Source organism: Sinocyclocheilus rhinocerous, unplaced genomic scaffold (assembly GCF_001515625.1).
Source record: "Sinocyclocheilus rhinocerous isolate Xijiao unplaced genomic scaffold, SAMN03320098_v1.1 scaffold4035, whole genome shotgun sequence".
Classification (NCBI taxonomy): domain Eukaryota; kingdom Metazoa; phylum Chordata; class Actinopteri; order Cypriniformes; family Cyprinidae; genus Sinocyclocheilus; species Sinocyclocheilus rhinocerous.
This window is the reverse complement of record NW_015641432.1, coordinates 122,089-131,014: the sequence shown is the minus strand read 5'-3', so window position 1 is coordinate 131,014 and position 8,926 is coordinate 122,089.

Genomic DNA, 8,926 nt, shown 5'->3' with positions numbered 1-8,926 from the left:
TGACAATGGCAAACAGGTATATTGAGGGCAAGACAAAAGAGTAAACCAAAACGGGTGTAAGAGGGGAAATCCAATAACACGAGCAATAGTCCAGGCGAGGTGCAAACACAGTCCGAAACAGAAAGGCAAAGAGTTAATCCAAGATAAACAGGCAAGAATCCGGTAACACGGGAAAGCAGGCAAGACAAGACTATGACTAGGAACTAAGGACTAGAAACTAGGCGTATAGGAAATACAGAAAACTGGCGTAATGTGCTACCACTAGGAAAGCGATATACGCAAACAATACTCTAATATGATGGACGAGTGACCTCTGGTGGCGATCGGACGGAAGTCCATGGACAGGATTCGTAACACACCCTGCATCATAAGTGCAAGTTTTCTGCATCAGAAAAGCCATACATATGGAGCTGGTTACATGGCACAAATGTCAAAATGTATTATTTTACAAATCATGCACTATGGTAAAAACTTTTTTGAGAGTCATAATATAATATTGTGCAAGGAAATCACTGGTAATGTTCCCTAATCTTGTCTAAATGTCATTTAGAGAAAAAAGAGCTTGTAGTGACACTTTAACACCTGAAAAATGCAGTGATTTTTATGTACAATTAAGTTTTTATATATATTCTATATATTTAGTAGTTTACTAAAAAAAAAAAAAAAACAAGACAAAACAACAACACTGAAAAAATATATACTAACTTTTTTTAAGGTAAGTGGTTGCAAACTATTTATTTTAGCTACATCTAATAAAAAAAATTATGTTGAAAGTTAGTCAACTAAATTTGTTTATTTAAATGTAGCTAAAATAAATTGATTGCAAAAAAAAAAAATTTTTTTGTAAATTCAATTAAATTTTTTTTTTTCAGTGAACAACAACAAAAATATTTGGAGGAATTAGAAATATTACACATTAGCATGATAATGTTGGCAGGTAGTGCAAGAAACAAGAGACTGCCTGGCATTTACATTGCAATTACCTTGTGAGCAATGTGACATATCTCAAGCAAAAGCTCCGATCTTCACCAAAATGACTGCAACAAAACAGAACAGAACAGAACATTAAACAGTAACAACTGGCCTCATTTTATTCCTTGCTGTAGAAAAGTGGGTTTGACTGCCCACTTAGATGTCGTAACTGTCCGAGATGTTATACAAAAAAAAAAAAAGGCCCAACTCGCAGATGCATTATGGGTACAATAGTGGTGTTTATTTACAGTGAAGCAGCATGAAACAACCACAAAGTGTACTGCACATGTAACTGTATGTACATGTTTGGTGCCGCAATGTGGGATGGGTTTCATAACCCAGGGTAAAAAAGCAGTGCTAACCCTGCTTCTAAATTACAAGTGTGAAACGTTTCTCTACACTGGGTTAAAAGCGGGGTTTAGAATGAATATAACCCAGGGTTAAGTGCAGTGTGAAAATCCCTTACAGATTACAATGCAACACAAATGACATACACTACAGCAAAATTAAGTTGTGACAATACGTTACATTTTCTTATTTAAATTAAGTAAATTGTCAACAGTATATACTGTACCTGTCATAGTTTGGAAACAATATTTGTTCTTTTATCTCTTTCTCTCACTTGATTTCTTTTTCTCTTTCATTCCTTTTCCCTGAATATACTGTGCGAAGATTGATGAGTTCCTTTAGAAATCCGACCCTGCATTTCAAATGTCACTATACCGAGAAATACAGTGAAGGAGAGGGCACTGGAAAAAAATAAAACAGAGTGAAGGTGAGAGGAGAAAGGGATAACCTAGAAAATGATAAAACAGAGACTCACCCATGTGTGAAAGACATAATAGAAAATGTCAAAAGATGTGAGGAATGATGCTTCTGAACAGGCTGTAAAAGCTCCTGTGCCTTCAGACTGTCCAGGCAGAATTTTCACGGTGTCTGTCTCTGCCTTCTCTCTATATCTTTTTTCTAGCATGTGACCTCCTTCTAATCTGCTGAAATTACAATTTAGAAGGACTAACTATGTGTAACAGTTGGTATGTTCCGCTTGTGTCAATGTTGCCCATGATAAAACCAAAGCAGAACTTTAAATTTTCATAACTTAATCTTTGGCAGATTTCTTTCTCTTTTTTTTTCTTCTTTTCTTTCTTTTTTCCATTCCAAATGAGGTAAGGTAAGACTTACATAAATAATAATAAAACAGCCCCTTGTGTGACATAATGTTTAAATTCTCATTTATCAGATTAATATTCAAGGCTTTTAAAGACAGTTGCTATAAAAGAGTTGCCAAACCATTAAACAGCTTTACAACAACAGGAGTTCCCTTTCAACATGAAATGGCACTCATAACATTATTTTTGGTGGGAACATAATAACACACATGTAAGCATTAGCTGGATGAATTAATAAATTATGAACTATGTATTTTTATATATTTGAGTTGAATTACTGAAATAAATGAACTTTTCCACGACATTCTAATTTATTGAGATGCACCTGTATATCACATTTGTGGTGGCAGAAGAGATTGTCCCAATCACTTTTTAATTGTATGCATTGTTCCGTGTTCTCATTGGTTGATTGGCATGTGGGCGATTTCATGTACCAGAATTGCTCATCCAAGCAGACAAATAATGTACTGTTGCCAGAACTGTGTATTTTTCTCAAAGCAAACAATTTGTGAAAATCCATGGAAAACATATTCCTCTATATTTCTGACACATACCATGTACACATTATCTGGGATCATGAATTAAACGTTTAGTTAAAGTAACCCTTATGTTAGTTACATTATGCTTCATAACATGACAATGTTATAACAATGTTATATATGTTACATACCAGTTGATACCCTGTTTGCCACTGTTATATACATATAACAATTTAATTAAAAGTTACTTAGTTTCTTAAAAGGAATGACTTAAATATTACATTTGTTTTTGCAGAGGTCAAAAACTGATCCTACAGTGTAAGCCAAGTTCTGCTTAAGTTCTCATTGTGGGAGCTAAATGCTGTGCATGCTAGCACGAATGTGAAGATGCAGACACAGCAAACATGGTCTTATATGGAAAAGCTAATGGGATAAGTGGGGGCATTGCAAATGTGACAAGTGAAGTGTGAACACAGTGTTAAATATGCAAATGAAACTAGAGGTCTCACTTATGTCATATCTGTTCACTTCACCGCATCAGCCACCAAACAAGTGTGGTGCCTTGAAAACGTATTTACACCCCTGCTCACTTGCATACTACAAGTGCATGTAAGCAATAAAATACAGACACCACATACCACACAAAATACCACACCACACAAAAAACAAACAAACATGCTGAACCTACAGTATAACAACATATGGAACAGGACAAGCACTGCTTAGTATGACACACTTTGAGGGCAAATGAAATCTGCAAAATATTAATTCTTGTAGAAAACATATAAATACATTAAGGTCAATGTATGATTCTTAGACTTTCTTATTTTTTATAAATATCATTGCAGACCAGTATATGATATGTGAATTTGCTGAGATAGCACACTATGTTGGTTAATTTTAAGTTTTATCAAAGTTACCTATTAAACTAGCAAAAAAAAAAAAAAAACTTCATTCAGTATTTTAATTTGAACATAAGTAATATGCTTCTCTTTTTTGCTTAAGCACGTTTCACATTACACTTAACAACAATGCTATACAATGTTTTTGATGGTAACTTAATACACGAAGATGAGTTTTATGAGCACTTGCATAGTTATTTGACAACCCAGTCTCATAAAAATACGTACCTCTGCGTACATTTCTGCAACAACGTTTTTACGTACCTTACTGCACGTTTCGCCGCAGTTTCAAAGAGAAATGTCCACTGAGTGGCGCTAAAACACAGGTTCAATACGTCAACCCTGGCACGTTTTTATTACATTGATATAGGTACGTATTGCTGTGTTTTTATTACGTTTCTTCAGGTACGTATTGCGGCGATTCAGAATTCAAAATATCCGGGGACTGTCGCTAAAACTGTCACGGCGCGCGGTTAGGAAAACACCGTGAAAAAGTTAATGCTCTATCATGTTGGAAATATGCCCTACACCAAATCCAACCCTAAACCTACCTGATAGTGTTAACAAATGCAAAACTGATATAAAAACAAATGTTTTGATGCAACCGTGCCATTTTAACTTCCTTATATGCAGATTTGAACTGTTTTGTTGAACCGTAGTTACACGGGATTCGAACCGGAGCTCCTCACCTCTCAAGTACGTCTCCGTACTCCATGAGCTACCGAACAAACCTACCATCTATGAAAACCCATAGATATCAAGCTGGATATATGTGATGCTAACATTTAAAAGCATCAGTTTTAAAATCTCCCAGCATATTAAAATTGATTTGAAGTCATAACATAATATTCTTCAAGTAATTGTGCGAAAATTACGCTTTATTAATCGAAACTCTGTAAATCATACTCTGTGTGAAAATAATTCAAAAGGTGTCGGAGTTATACTGCCTCTAGTGTTCATTTTTTTGGAAACTGCAGTGATATGTACTTATTGGTACGTATTTCGCGTCTTGCAAAAATGTGCCCCCAGGTACGTATTTGCCATGAGACTGGGTTGTTATTTGAATATCCTTTCACGAAAAGCAAGTATAACCTGTGGTGCTGACAAAAATATAAGACCGCTAATATTCTTAAAGGGGTCATAGGATGTCCATTTTCCACAAGTTGATATGATTCTTTAGGGTCTTAATGAAAAGTCTGTAACACAGCTTGGTTAACATTTCTCAATGATAGTGTAAAAAACACCTTTTTGAAGCTGAATCACGAATGATTCGCATGAACATAGACACATTTATGTAGATCGGGGGCACATTCCCTTCAGAAACAATGTAATCCACTGCGAGTTCAGCGGCTCAGATGTCGGGAGTAAATGACGACTGCTATGTTCATTATTACATCCAACAACAGAACACCTCAATCGCTTAGGAGTCATTCTTGTGTACATCTGCTCCGGCGGTGAAACAATGGTGGACTGATGACAGCTCACTCAGGGCAGAGCTAAGGTAAGACACCAGTCCAGTCTGTGCTGAAACGCTACTGTCAATCAAACTATCGTGGGAGAGGCCTGTCTGTGTGCCGTCACACAGACAGGCATCTGAGATCGGCTCGATTTGAGAAAGGGGAAAACATTTAACCAGATTAAAAACCCAGGGTTCTGGGTTTATGCAATGCCTCAGAGGAATGCAAATGACAGCAGCTTCACGGAAATTGGGTTTTATTAGAGCTGAGGAAATAGTGATGACTGGGATCCAAGAACTCTCATAATTCGTGTCAAATTTCAAAGTTTTTCCTGATCCACCGATTCCAATGAAAGTCTAATAAAGGCCCAATTTTGAACTGCAATTTTGAGTGTTTCAATTACCCAGAACAGCTTGCCTTAGTTATTTTCATCTCAAATTGAATGAAGCACTAAAACAGCACTATTTTGGTGTGCCTGAAATACCTAGAAGCGCCACTTGTTTAGAAACAAACAAACAAACAAACAAAAAATCTCATAGCACTGTATAGAAGCAAATAGATATGTGGACTTAAAGACTCACAGACACTCAGACATACATAAAGATGTACAGCAATGTGAAAACAATCAACTAAGCCTATTTAATTGATTCATTAGTTGATTAATTAATAAATTAGCATGGTAGCGAAACAACATACAATGAAGCAAATTACAAATTTATTCAAACCTCTATTTAAAGGGATAGTTCACCAAAAATGAAAATTCTGTAATTAATTACTCAACCACATGTCATTCCAAACCTGTAAGACCTTCGTTCATCTTCGGAACACAAATACATGGAAATACAAATATATTTTTGATGAATTCCGAGAGCTCTCTGACCCTCCCATAAACAGCAAGGGTCCTACCACGATCAAGGTCCAGAAACATAGCAAGGACATTGTTAAAATAATCCATGTGACATCAGTGGTTCAACCGTAATTTTACGAAGTAATGAGAATACTTTTTGTGCGCAAAGAAAACAAAAATCACGACATTATTCAGCAATTCATCTCCTACGCGTCACCCTGGCGCCATTTTGGAGAGTTTCCACTGAACGTAAACAACGTATGCTGTTCTGTGTCAGCAGCACCACGCGGATACGTTGTCTACGTTGTTTACGCTTTGATCTGAATAAAAACAATGTTTCCCTTGCTGTCTATGGGAGGGTCAGAGAGCTCTCGGAATTCATCAAAATATCTTAATCTGTGTTCTGAAGATGAACGAAGGTCTTACGGGTTTGGAACGACATGAGGGTGAGTAATTAATGACAGAATTTTCATTTTTGGGTGAACTATCCCTTTAAGATTAGTGAATGCATTCATTACATTAATCAATTGCTTTACTTCTATCTCATCACAAAATTCCTTTATTTGACCATTTCACAAGATCAAAACAGCACACTGGCAGTGAGATGTTATTTCATGCGGGAGAGCAGATTAGTGAAAAAAACAATATCCAATCTTTGAAGCTGCTTGTTATTCATACTGTGGCACATCCAGTGGGGTATGTTTCCTGCTGTGCATAAACAAATAAGGTAGGAAATTGATGGGGGCTGCACAGAGAACCTAATGAAATGGCGAATTGCTCTGCCTCCTTTGAAGAACAGTAAGAAACCCTTAAGAAACACAAGGAGAAATGTGATTTCTCTCCTCCTATTGCTTTCTTTTCTTTTCTCTTTGTTCTTTCGTCCCTCCATTCTCTGTCCCCCCCCACTCTCACCCTTTCTATCGCTCACGTTCTGTCTCTCTCACGTACACACACATATACACATTCCCCCTCCCTATTTTTCTCATTTTCCTGAGGACAGAGCAGCTTGGCACATGACATTGATTTCCATCAGCATTTGGAAATAACCTCGCTGTTGCCCAGGCAACACACATTTACCTTTTCTGTCTTTTTTGCATATTGGTGCGAGTTTTTCCATCAGTGAGGGAACGAATGTGGAACGGTGATGACAAATGTGCTCAGGTGGGGCAGCGAGCAGTAATGCATGTGCGTGTATATGTGTGTAAGTAATAAATGGTGATGCCCAGCTCTAGCAGGGCGATGCAGCATGACTGGGGGAAGGGTAAAGAGAGTTCTTGGGTGTTGAGATGAATATTCTTCTGTGATAAAAGAGCAGGCCAGAGGACCACTCTCATTCTCCCATTAACACATTTCAAATGCTGAAAAATATTTCTGGACGTGTTCCAAGTAATGGTGGACAGTAATAAACAATCTGTACTTTACATTTTTATTTTGGGAAACTTTTGTTTCAATACATACCAAAGCTTATATTTTTACTCCTAGTATATATTTTTACTACATATCAGCAGTGTTATTTTTGTATTATTTATATACTATTATAGTATTTCATAATATTTTGAATTAGCTTTTATATTTTTATATTTTCAGTTTTTATTTTAAGTTTTAATCAGTTTGTTATGTGCTCTTGTCGTTGTTTGTGCCTATTTTTATTTAGCTTTAGTTGAATTATATTTTAGTTTGAGTTTGAGCAATTTTAATGCTTAAATATTTTAAGGCAGCGTTTCAATATTCATTCTAGTTTTTCATCTAATTTATTTTATTTCAGATTTATATCAATTTACGAAAACAATTTTTCATAATTTTAGTTTTAGTTAATAACAGTAATGCGCATTTCAGAAAAAAATATGTGAAGAAATCATGACTTGCTCTGAGACCCAACATCAATATTTGAATGCAGCAGTTAACAACTCTCTGCCTCAATAATCCATTCAAAGCAATGGATTATTAAAATATCACTGAACTGGTCTTCACAAAAGCAAGTTTGAGTGTGCAGACTTCTAATAATTCATAATAAAGTCACACGGAGATGTAACATATGTTAACTCAATCCTGACTGTGTCTTAACTGCCGTTTGTGTACACCCTAACACAGGGGGCAGCAGAGATTTACTGTAATAACATGCTTGTCCATATGGTAGAGTGACATTATGGCTGTAAAGGGACTATATGTAGAATTAAAAAACTCTTGATATAAGTGACACTTGGTGGCCACTATCTGAACTACAGCCAGCGACTTATTGCCTGTGCTCACACATGTGCACGGGTAACATAGAAGAGAATGAACACAATTCAAGTGCGCTATATATTATACTCAGGGCAAAGTTTTTCTTCCTTTCTTTGCTTAGTAAAAAGAAGTTAGAAATACCATTGCAGCGATTTACTATTAATGAACATTCAGATGCCATTCATGCTGCTAAGAGCGGCATTTAGATGAATATATGTGCTGCATGCTTTCCTCTCAATAACAAAAAAGTGACAGCGATGAGAAAACAGCAGTTAAGAAAGCATCAGATCATAGAGATATGGATATGCACCAGCTGCGCAGTTCACCAGCTTTATGTCAACAGGTGGGGTTATTGAAATTGCACTGTTATGATAGTTTGATTATAAAGCATAATAGACTATATAGATCTGGCTATGTGAGACTTTGAATTAATAGACTATTTTGAATTAATTCCCTTTTCCTTGCATACACACACACACACACACACACACACACACACACACATAACAAATCTAAAGAGCCTTGGGTGTCTCTCAAAATGCCCTCAAATCAGAGGTCACAAGAAAGAATTTCACCCATACAGGAAGGAAAGCACTGTCACTACTGTTAACCAGGCCATAGTGGCCAAACATGATACAACACCAGTAGCCTGGGTCTCACCAAACATGTCTTCACAATTTCCACCGCCGTGACACCTTGTATTAACTTCAATAGTAACAAAGGGACTGGTAGGTTTGCAGCAGTTTCATTAATCTAAGATATTTAAGTAGGTCTGAGGACCCTAAATTTTGATAAGCTTCTTATAAGAAGAACAACAAAGATTGGACGCTAAATGTAAGACTGATGATACACAGGGCAACTTTTGAGCAATTTTGCC